This window comes from Lampetra fluviatilis, chromosome 65 (genome assembly GCF_964198595.1).
Source record: "Lampetra fluviatilis chromosome 65, kcLamFluv1.1, whole genome shotgun sequence".
NCBI lineage: Eukaryota > Metazoa > Chordata > Hyperoartia > Petromyzontiformes > Petromyzontidae > Lampetra > Lampetra fluviatilis.
The window spans coordinates 2346002-2358283 of NC_136339.1; the positions used below are offsets into that span (position 1 = coordinate 2346002).

General features: G+C 54.2%; 1 protein-coding gene across 1 annotated transcript in view; it reads right to left on the bottom strand.

Annotated features, from left to right (window-relative positions):
* The window catches only part of LOC144951996 (amyloid beta precursor like protein 2-like), a 73371-nt gene that overhangs the window by 36843 nt on the left and 24246 nt on the right, over window positions 1–12282 (bottom strand). The window lies entirely within an intron of this gene.

Here is a 12282-nt window from a genome sequence, read left to right on the forward strand (position 1 = left end):
TCACAGATGCTACCCCTCCCGGTAAGGGGGCGGGGGGGGGGGGGCACGGGGGGGGAGTGAGGGGGGGGGTGTCAGGAAAACTGGAACATCTCGGAAGGAACTATTCTATACTCTTTGGTTATTTCGGTAAAGTCACGTAGTGCGCCCGTGTAAAGTTCAGTCACAAAAGCTTCAAATCAAGATTGAACTATTTTATCTGTCCAGGTAAAAAAAAATAACAACACGCTTTGGAGAATTAAATGGGGGGACCGCCCTGTGCATACACACACACACTCAGTGTCAACTTCTTTCTTTTTGTTAATTATTAAAAGGCCCCGAACAAGGAATCTAAACTATTTTATATTTGACCAGAAAATGCTCCACTAAGCCGTGTAGTTCTCATTCTTCAAAAGCGACCTGGTCATCGCAAATGTCAGCTCAACGAAGTGACTCATCGTCGTCATCATCGTCGTCGTCGTCATCGTCGTCGTCATCGTCGTCGTCATCGTCGTCGTCATCGTCGTCGTCATCGTCGTCGTCATCGTCGTCGTCGTCGTCATCGTCGTCGTCATCGTCGTCGTCATCGTCGTCGTCATCGTCGTCGTCATCGTCGTCGTCATCATCGTCATCGCGTGGACATTTATAGCCAGTAGCCAAACGATTCTGAACGTGCAGAGAATATGCGGCAGGCGTCGTCAGGGTCGGTATCGAACCCACGACCTCCTGTATACCAGGCGAGGTAGTTAACATCTCCTAGCCACCGTGATGATGATGACAGAGAGACACGCAGACTCCAAATATACAGCAGCAGGCGTTGTCAGGGTCTGGATCGAACCCACGACCTTCTGTCAACATCTCCTAGCCACCGTGATGATGATGATGAGAGAGACACGCAAACTCCAAATATACAGCAGCAGGCGTCAGGGTTGGGATAAAAACCCACGACCTCCTGCATACCAGGCGAGGTAGTTAACATCTCCTAGCCACCGTGGCACCACTGAAGCACATCTTTGCCCTGTATGTGCCTTTAAAATAACACGATTCTGGGGGTGGGGGGGGTGTTCTCGACCCCTGACCCCCTGGCATAAAACATATTTTTCGCTGCGCTCCGCACGCACGAGTTTCCCCGCGTGACGTCACCCCCACTTCCCCCCCCCACGCCGCCTCTCCAAACAAAGCCAAAGATCCCCCCCCACCTAGCGTAGCCTTCACCGCCCGTCGGGGCAAGTGCTGCGGCCAGGAGCGATGTCTACTCCACACCGTACCGGGGACTCGGTAGGGGAGGCACAGGTACCGGTTCGGATATTCGTCACTGGTGTCGGTGTCGTTGAGTTCGTAGCGCAGCGCGATAACCCCGCTGCACCACAAATCCGCACACAAACACACACACACAAACACACAAACACACACAAACACACAAACACACACAAACACACAAACACACACAAACACACACACAAACACACACTCACAAATACCCACACTCACACCCAAACACCCACACTCACACGTACGCACGTAAAAAAGCAACTCAACTTGTACTTTGGTTGTTCAGGCAACGTCACCGCAACTCCCCCTCCCCTCACCCCCCCTCCCCCCCCATCCACTCCCCCCCTCACTCCCCCCCCTCACTCACTCCTCCCCCCTCCCCCCGTCCACTCCCTCCCCCTCACTCCCCACCCTCACTCCCCCCCCTCCCTCACTCCTCCCCCCCCTCCACTCCCTCACTCCTCCCCTCCCCCCCTCACCCCTCCCCCCCATCCACTCCCCTCCCTCACTTCTCCCCTCCTCCCCCCGCCCCCTCCCTCACCCCCCCCCACCCCTCCCCCCCTCACTCCCACACCCTCCCGGAGCGATTTAATGACGCAGATTAATAATAATAATAAATAAACTAATTCACGACCCACGTGACCTCATCGCCTTGAAGAGGGCGGCGGCTGCGCCTAAGACGACTTTGGGACCCTTTGGGACCGTCCATAAATGACGTCACACGATTTTGGACGATTTTTGACTCCCCCCCCCTCGTCACACGGCGTCACAAAAAGTCAGACCCCCCCCCCCTCAAATATGACGTCACAAAGCTCTGCCCCCCCCCCCCAAAAAAAAATATCAAAGATGCTTCAAATCGCTTTAAACTATTGTCATTGTAGTGCGTATTTAATGTGTCGCTGCACTCTGATGTTGTAGGAGAAAACATTTATTAAAAAGTCTATTTAATTAAGTAGAACGTGTTGTCTACATTTATTTAAAGTTGCGCATTTTTACGTGACGTCACATTTCTCAACCACCCCCCCTCGTCACACATCGTCACAAATGTCTGACCCCCCCCCTAGGTGAATGACGTCATTTATGGACGGTTGCTGCTGCCGCTCACTAACAGCACTTGCCCCCAGTCTGCTCAGAGGCTACACGGGGGATCTTTGTCTTTAGCTTTGGGCGCCCGTGTAAAGTTCACCTGTGAAGCCGCTCGCCGAGACGCGACGCCGCGGGGTTTACGGCTCCAGGGCTCGCAACTCAAGAGGGGGGGGGGGGCGGGGGGGGGCAGCGGGGGGCAGGGGGGGTGTCGGAACGTCACGTGGGTCACGTGGGTCACGCGGGTCACGTGGGTCACGCGGGTCACGCACTCTGGGGGGTTACGGCAGCGCAGTTGGGGCAACGCAAAGATCCACGGCCCACCCGGAACCAGGGACGGTGCACGACCCCTACCACCATCACTACCACTACCACCATCACTATCACTACCCCTATCACAATCACTACTACTACCCCTACCACCATCACTACCCCTATCAATCACTACCACTACCCCTACTACTATCATTACCCCTATCACTATCACTACCCCTATCACTACCCCTACCACCATCACTACCACTACCCCAATCACTACCACTACCCCTACTACTATCATTACCCCTATCACTATCACTACCCCTATCACTACCCCTATCACCATCACTACCACTACCCCAATCACTACCACTACACCTACCACTGCCCCTACCACTACCCCAATCGCTTCCACTACCCCTATCACTTCACCTACCACTACCCCCAATCACTACCACTACCCCTACCACTGCCCCTACCACTACCCCAATCGCTACCACTACCCCTATCACTTCACCTACCACTACCCCAATCACTACCACTACCCCTATCACTTCACCTACCACTACCCCAAAACAGACCGCAGCACAAAATGCAACGACGCAACGCCCCAATCAACGAACACGAAGGAGACATCACAGCGACGACGACGCTTCGCCACGGCTGCCGACGCGGCTGCTGCCTGGGCTTGACCCCCTGAACGTGACGCTGCAGTCGTCGCTGCATCTGCCCTCATCATCATCATCATCGCCGCCATCATCATCATCATCACCACCGAGTGAACTTTGGACGCCACCGTCAGCGCCACGCCACCACTTTGCGGGGGTCATGCTCCATTGGCGACGTTCTCGGTTCGCTGCGCTCATCCGAGGCCGAGCCGACCTGGCGGGGGGCCACGTGACCGGTTTGGGTAATTGTCATCGTCGCCAGGAGGTTGGCGGCCGCGGGCGGGAATCGAACTGAACTCGGGTCGCCGGGTTCGTAGTGCGGCACGCGTCGACTGGCGGGCGCTACCGCTCCGCACACGCATGCACACACATTCACACTCACACGCACTCACACGCACTCACACACACTCACACGCACGCACTCAGTCACGCACGCACACACACGCACACACACTCACACGCACACACACGCACACACACGCACACACACGCACTCACACGCACTCACACGCACTCACACACACTCACACTCACTCACGCACACACACACACGCACGCACTCACGCACGCACCCACGCACTCACGCGCTCACACGCGCTCACACGCACGCACGCACTCACACGCACATTCACACACACACTCACGCACTCAATCACGTACACACACGCACACTCACGCCCTCACTCACGCACACACACACACGCACTCACTCACACGCACTCAATCACGTACACACACGCACACTCACGCACTCACTCACGCACACACACACGCGCACTCACGCACACTCACGCACGCACACTCACGCACACACACGCACACTCACGCGCACACACGCGCACACACACGCACGCACTCACACACACACACACACGCACTCACTCACTCACACGCATGCATGCATGCACTCACACACACACGCACGCACTCACACACTCACTCACACGCACGCACGCACGCACACACACGCACGTACGCACTCACACGCACGCGCTTAAAACATTCAAACGTGAAGAAACAGAGGGGCTCCCAGTGTTGGAAATATTTCCAGCCGAAACCTCCACCACCCCCTCCCCTCCACCACCCTCCACCACCCCCCACCACCCCCTCCCCTCCACCACCCCCCATCCACCCCCTCCCTCCCCCCCAGCGTACAGACCCAAATGCACACCGCCCGCCCCCACAACGGGCGAGGGATGAGATTAGCAGTGGGGGGAGGGGGGATTATGAACATTCTACTCAGTAGGCCTGGGGACCAAATCACCCGCAAATCGCTCTCCACAAATCCCATCGGACCTCGGGTGGCGGCTAAGCGGGGAGGGGAGAGGGGGGTGTGAGCCTGGTTATTGGTTGTCTATCATATCTGCCGGGTACCACTACACCACGCTCGCTCGCTCGCCCCTCCCCCTACCCTCCACCCCTCCCTCTCCCCCCTTGCCCCTCCCCCTTCCTCACCTATATAACCTCTTACCACGGCAACTCTCTCTCCCACTTGAGCAAGAACATGTTCTTGCTGTGGTTTCCCCACCTGATGATGATTGCTCGTGTTGCAATCGAAACGTCGTGACTCTATTTATTTTCTACCCACGTCACTTTACCTAAATAACCAAAGAGAATGGACTCCTGCAGTCACGAAAACTTCAAATCTCGATCGGTGACACAGTTATTTTGCTGTGCCGTTTTACACCTGATGAAGGAAGCTTGTGCTGCCTCCGAAACGTCGTGATTTATTATTTTATTTCTATTATTTTTATTTTTTATTTTTACCTACGTGACTTTACCGAAAACGAACCTAAGAGTTTGGTTACAGGTGGCCCCGGGTTGAAGCCGGCCACTGTGCTGGCTGGCCGGGGCTGGCCGGCTCTCTCCACGATGGGGGGGGTGGGGGGGGCTTACGGGGGTCAAGGCGGCGTGGGCGGCGACACAAATCACAGCACCGCCCGCATCGTCCGTTGTGGTCGTGGCGCGCGGTTCGAAACCGCCCGGCCGCCCCCTGAGTCGACCACATTCCCCCTCCGCCCCCCCAAGAGACACCTGCAAGTTGCAGGTTGCGGGCGGAACGTGAGCGGCTCGCGAGCGAGAGAGAGAGAGAGGCAGCAGCGACACCGCCGCTCTCTACGACAGCCGGAGGAGCCAAAACCGGTGGCCGCACTCGCCCCCCCTTCCGCCCGCAGCACGGCCTTGTGGGAGCCTCGGACACGTCCGGTGAAGTTATTTTAGTTTGGGTTTTCTTCCCGTGATGTACACACGCACGCGCGCGCTCGCTCGGAGAACCATCGGACCGGTACCGTGGGTGTACGTACACCCACGGCACTCTACGCTAGTGGGTGTACGTACACCCACGGCACTCTACGCTAGTGGGTGTACGTACACCCACGGCACTCTACGCTAGTGGGTGTACGTACACCCACGGCACTCTACGCTAGTGGGTGTACGTACACCCACGGCACTCTACGCTAGTGGGTGTACGTACACCCACGGCACTCTACGCTAGTGGGTGTACGTACACCCACGGCACTCTACGCTAGTGGGTGTACGTACACCCACGGCACTCTACGCTAGCGGGTGTACGTACACCCACGGCACTCTACGCTAGCCGGAGCTAAAACCTGCGGCGTGCCCGCTGCCGCACGGCATTGTGGGAGCCTCGGTTAACGCCTTTCGACCTGGAGACGTCCCGGATAAGTTGTTTCGTTTCAGTTTCTCTTCCTTCCCGACGGCGTACCGATGACGTACGGGTACCGATGACGTACGCGGACATCATCATCTAAGGTGGAGGTTTCACCCTTTCTGCCAATAAAACAGGGGTTGTTAAAACACCAAACAGGAAGCTTTGGCAGAGATTCGTGTCACTGCATTAACCGCACAGCACAGAACTTGCGTTCAACATCCTTTGTTCGTGTTATGTTTGGTGAACGTGCGTGTCGCCATGCTTGCGTGTTCACCACCGCCAGCACCGTGTGTGGTTAATGCAGACGGGTTCCTTGCAAGAGGTTTCTGTTGAGCGTTCTAACATCCCAACACGCCTCCTGTTTGATTGCCAGCAAGGGTATAAAACCTATTCTGATATTTCGATTTAAAGCTTTCATGACTGCAGGGATTCATCTTCTTGGTTCTTTCGGTAAAGTCACGTAGAAGGGAAATAATAAAATAATAAAACATAATAAAATACAATTCTCACGACGTTTCGGCCACAACACCCAGGGGGACCACACTTGAGAGAAACGAGATATTCCTAGGCGAGTTTGTGTCTCTCTCTCATCATCATCATCATCACGGTGGCTATGAGATGTTGACTACCTCGCCTGGGACACAGGAGGACGTGGGTTCAAACCCGACCCTGACGATGCCTGCTGCTGTATATTTGGAGTTTGCGTGTCTCTCTCTCTCATCATCATCACGGTGGCTAGGAGACGTTAACTACCTCGCCTGGTATACAGGAGGTCGTGGGTTCAATCCTGACCCTGACGATGCCTGCTGCTGTATATTTGGAGTTTGCGTGTCTCTCTCTCTCATCATCATCACGGTGGCTAGGAGATGTTGACTACCTCGCCTGGTATACAGGAGGTGGTGGGTTCGATCCCGACCCTGACGATGCCTGCAGCTGTATATTTGGAGTTTGCGTGTCTCTCTCTCTCTCGCTGTGGCCGCGTGGATGTTTCTCTCCGGGCCCTCTGGTTTTGTCCCCTCCACATTTAGAATCAACACCCCACATTTAGAGTGTTTGGCTGCTGCTATGAATTCCCAAACGATGCCGACGACGATGAGCCGCTGCGTTGAGCTATCATTTGCGATGATCAGGTGAGCCTTGCAAGTGGTAATATAAAAAATATAGTTGCATAAGAATCGGTTTTACCCTTTCTGGCAATAAAATAGTTGTGTTAAGATGTTAAAACACCAAACAGAAACCCTCTGCAAGGAACCATGTACCGCATTCACCACATATACTTGTGGCGGACATGCAAAATAAACACATGCCCTGGTAGTATATGATGCATGAAACTGATTGGTCCACGCCAGAGACCGCGTTCTTGAGATCACAGTGTCGAACACGGTCAGACCAGAGGACGCCAAAAAGGCGATAAGTTCCGTGTGAGCAGCTACATGACGGGATCTCTCTTGCCACGATATCACAATATAAAAATTAACCCGTAAAAACAAAGTTTTTCACTATAAATCCTTTATATGCGTGGCATCGGTTTTATTTTATTTTTCATTTCTGTTTTTCTTGAGTAAGAGTTTCATTTGTATCACATTGGTATTTTAAATTAAATATGAAATGTTTTTTTTCCTAAAAAGTGGAAAATTTTGGAAAAAAATTTTCACGAAAATAAATTGTCACGCACAACAAGTCTGTGTGCAAAAATGTCAGCTCGATTGGATCACGGGAAGTGGGTTAAAAAACGACCGAAAGATTTGCACGGTCGTAAGCGCGCAAGCAAGCAAGCAACTGAACTTAATATAAAGGATTTTAAAATGGGCTCTACTCTCTCTCTGGCAATGAAACAGCTGCGTTAAGATTGTAAACTTTTGATCAAGATTGTTGGGAAAACTGTTGCGTTGTTTATATAGCATTGTTTTAGTAAGTTTTAGAGGGTCTTGGTTTGGCCCGATTTTTTTATTTAGTATAGATTTATACTTAAAACTTTTATCCGTATTGTATTATGATTGTTATTGGGATCAAACATCGACATGGAATTTTTAGCACTTTCTGTCCGCAGCATGGACGGGTTGTGCTTTTTCTGTCGGATTTTATTGTTCACGTAGGCGATGTTCAGATTTGTGTACAATGAATTTTATGTGCATCTGGTAATTTTATTGTTTGTTGCGGTTGAACCCAAATCAAGAGCCGAATGGCTCACAGCGTAAATCCTAATAAATTCAACTGAAACTGAAGATGTTTAAACACCTTTTGCAACCTTCTGCATCTTAACACACCAGGTTTATTGTCAAAGAGGGTACAAACTTTTCTAATACTTTAAGGAGGCATTAACAAAAAAGATGTGTAGTCTAGTACATTATGGAGTGTGCATGCTCTCCCCGTGGCCCGCTGAATTTTCTCTGGCTCCTCCGGCTTATCCCTCTCTCCAGAATAATACAAACATTGCTTCGCTTGTATAATTATTCGTTTTCATTTTCACAAGAATCCGGTGCGGGAGGCGGGGTGGGGGCCACCACCGCCCACCGCAGGAATTCCACGGACCCAAAAAGAAAATCCCGAAGCTCGGTGACGCACGGAGGTTCGGGGTTAAAGGGAGAAAGGGGACGATGATGAGACCCGCGGGCACGGGAGCGCAACCAACATTATTGTTTTTAAGTTTCGATTTAAAGCTTTCGTGACTGCAGGGATTCATCTTCTTGGTTCTTTCGGTAAAGTCGTCGCGTAGAAGGGAAATAATAAAATATAATAAAATACTATTCTCACGACGTTTCGGCCACAACGTAAACAGCCGTCCTCAGGTGAAGAAGAGGTCTGTCGGAAAGACGGCGTCTGAATGAGACGCTGTCTGTCTGAATGAGATGCTGTCTTTCCGACAGACCTGTTCTTCAGACAGCTGTCTTTCCGACAGACCTGTTCTTTACCTGAGGATGTTACTCTGTCTTAATTTGTTACTCTGTCTTTCCGACAGACCTCAGGTGAAGAACAGGTCTGTCGGAAAGACAGACGCTGTATTTCCGACAGACCTGTTCTTCACCTGAGGACGGCTGCTTGTGCTGTGGCCGAAACGTCGTGAGAATTGTATTTCATTATGTTTTATTTTTATTATTTTATTATTTCCCTATTATTTTCAAGTTTCATTCTCAGTTTTGACGACGACGGAAGCCGTTTTTAACCCGCTCAATGCCCTCCCCCCGTCTCTCCCTCCTCCCAACTCCACCTCTTCCTATTCAGGGCCCTGCCGTAAAAATAGACGCTGGTGGGGGGGCGCGCAAGGCCGCGGATGCCAGCGGGCGGGTGGACGGGCAAACGGGCCGGCGGCGGAGGCTGGACGCAGGCCGCGAATGGAGGAGGATGATGAGGAGGAGGATGATGATGATGAGGCACGGGAGGCGGCCTAAATAAAACACGCGCGGATTAACTTCTGATAACATTGGCGGTGGTGCCAGAGGAAGTCACGTGACCCACCCTCTCCCCTCACCCACCCACCCTCTCCCCACTCTCCCTCTCTCTCTGCTCACCAATCCTCTCCGCCCGGCCGAGGGTTTGCACCGTCGCCCTCATTAAAATTATAATCGTCTGGCGGCGGTGGCGGTCGTGCTCCTGCCCGGACTCCGAAACACTATTCCCATTGTGAGCCCCACCACCGCCACCACCGCCACCACCACCACCGCCACCGCCACCGCCGCCACCGCCACCGCCACCACCGCCACCGCCACCACCGCCACCGCCACCACCACCGCCACCACCGCCGCCACCACCGCCACCACCACCGCCACCACCATCATCACCACCACCACCACCGCCACCGCCACCACCACCACCGCCACTCGCACCACCTTAGCCCCCTGCAATGTAACCAGAAGCTGGAGCGAGTGAGAGACCACGGAACACGCACGGAGTGAGGGGCATGGGGAGGGGGGCACGGGAGGGGGGCACGGGAGGGGGGCACAGGGCGGCGGGAGTGGCACTGGTTGCTTTCCAGGGCCGCAATAGAAAAAAAGGGGGTGGGGACACACAGACACACAACAACCGCCACACACACAGACACACAGACAGACACACACACACAGACACACACACAGACACACACACACACACAGACACACACACACAGACACACACACACAGACACACACACACAGACACACACAGACACAACAACCGCCACACACACACAGACACATACACAGACACACACACAGACACACACACACAAACACACACACAGACATACAGACACAGACACACACACAGACACACACACACACAGAGACACACACACACACAGACACAAACACACACAGACACACACACACAGACACACACACAGACACAACAACCGCCACACACACACAGACACATACACACAGACAAACACACACAGACAAACACACACAAACACACACACAGACATACAGACACAGACACACACACAGACACAAACACAGAGACACACACACACAGACACAAACACACACAGACACACACACACAGACAAACACACACAGACACAAACACAGACAGACACACACACAGACGTTGATTTTGCTAAAGTTTGTAAATAAAAAATGAGGTTCATGACGGACTCGGGGTCTCTTGCGTTGAAGAGGGGGGGGGGGTTGGGGTGGGAGGTGGGGGGGTGGGAGTGAGTGAGGGTTGGGGTGGTTGTGGGTTGGGGTGGGTAGGGGTTGGCATGGGTTGGGGTGGGAGTGAGGGTTGGGGTGGGAGTGAGGGTTGGGGTGGTTGTGGGTTAGGGTGGGAGTGAGGATTGGGGTGTGGGGATTCTGGGGAGTGAGGGTTGGGGTGGGAGTGAGGGTTGGGGTGGTTGTGGGTTGGGGTGGGAGTGAGGGTTGGAGTGGGAGTGAGGGTTGGGGTGGGAGTGAGGGTTGGGGTGGGAGTGTGGGTTGGGGTGGGAGTGAGAGTTGGGGTGGGAGTGAGGGGTGGGAGTGAGGGTTCTGGGGGGTGCGAGGGTTATTTTGCTGAGCCGCACTTTGCCAGGCTAAAGGTGCGGCCACGACCGCTGAGCGTGGGACCTGCAGGCGCAGCCAATGGGAGCAAAGCTAAACGGGGTGGGGGTTGCCCCCCCCCCCACATCCCCCCCACCTCCCCACCCCACCTCCCCCCCAACCACACACACAACTCCATATCGACAGCAGCAGGCATCGTCAGGGTCGGGATGGAACCCACGACCTCCTGTATACCAGGTGAGGTCGTCAACATCTTCCAACCACCTTCAGGGAGGGTGGGGCTGCCCCCCCCCAACCCCCCACCTTGCTGCCCCCCCCCAACCACCCACCTTGGCTCAAAAGCCTCTAGTCCAGCAGGGCAATCGCTGCCCCTGAATGATGCTGCCCATCGCACGGCTGCCCTCAGAAGGGCAGAGTCCACCCCCCCACCCCCCACACAACTGAGAGTCAGTCAGCAGCAGTCAAAGTCACCCTGAGACTGGGCGGTTGTAGGCTGACGATGTGCGGTGTGGCGTGGCCTGAGCGTGCACGTAGCCTGGCACGAGCGCAGTGGTGGCGTCACCGCCACTTAGGTGGCGAATGGCGGTTGTTATTGTTGTTGTGCGTGTTGTTGTTGTTGTGTGCGTGTTGTTGTTGTGTGCGTGTTGTTGTTGTTGTGTGCGTGTTGTTGTTGTTGTGTGCGTGTTGTTGTTGTTGTGTGCGTGTTGTTGTTGTTGTGTGCGTGTTGTTGTTGTTGTGTGCGTGTTGTTGTTGTTGTGTGCGTGTTGTTGTTGTTGTGTGCGTGTTGGCCACCCACCCCCTCGTGCGTCACAGTGCCGGCCTTCATAGGTGCTACTCGCTCACAGCACTTGCCCCAACAGTCTGTTACAGGCTACACGGGGATCTTTGTCTTTGTATGAGTGTGTGTGTGCGGGGAGCGGTAGTGTAGCGGTCAGCGCTACGCAGCGCTACGAACCCGGCGACCGAGTTCGATTCCCGCTCACGGCCAACGCCAGTGACGATTATCTAAACCAGTCGAGGGCCTCCCCTAGGTCGGCTCGGCCTCAAATGAGTACCTGGTGCGGTGTGTAACATAATCGTCGTTGTGGAGACAAAGGCGGTCGGGCGTGGTGTTGGCCACGTAGCCTTCCCTCGTGTGCTAACAGCACTTGCCCCAACAGTCTGTTGAGGCTACACGGGAGACCTTTGTCTTTACAGACAGGACAGATGTGTTGCTCCGTTCGATTCCTGCTCACGGCCAACACCGCCGACAACTTGTGACCCCCCCCCCCCCAACGAGGTTGACTCAGCCTCAAACAAGTACACCGTTTGCAACGTCTTAACAGTGCCAATGGGGAGACAAAGGCGGCCCCGTGCATGATGCTGCCCCCCCCCCCGTTCCGGCCTTCACAGGTGC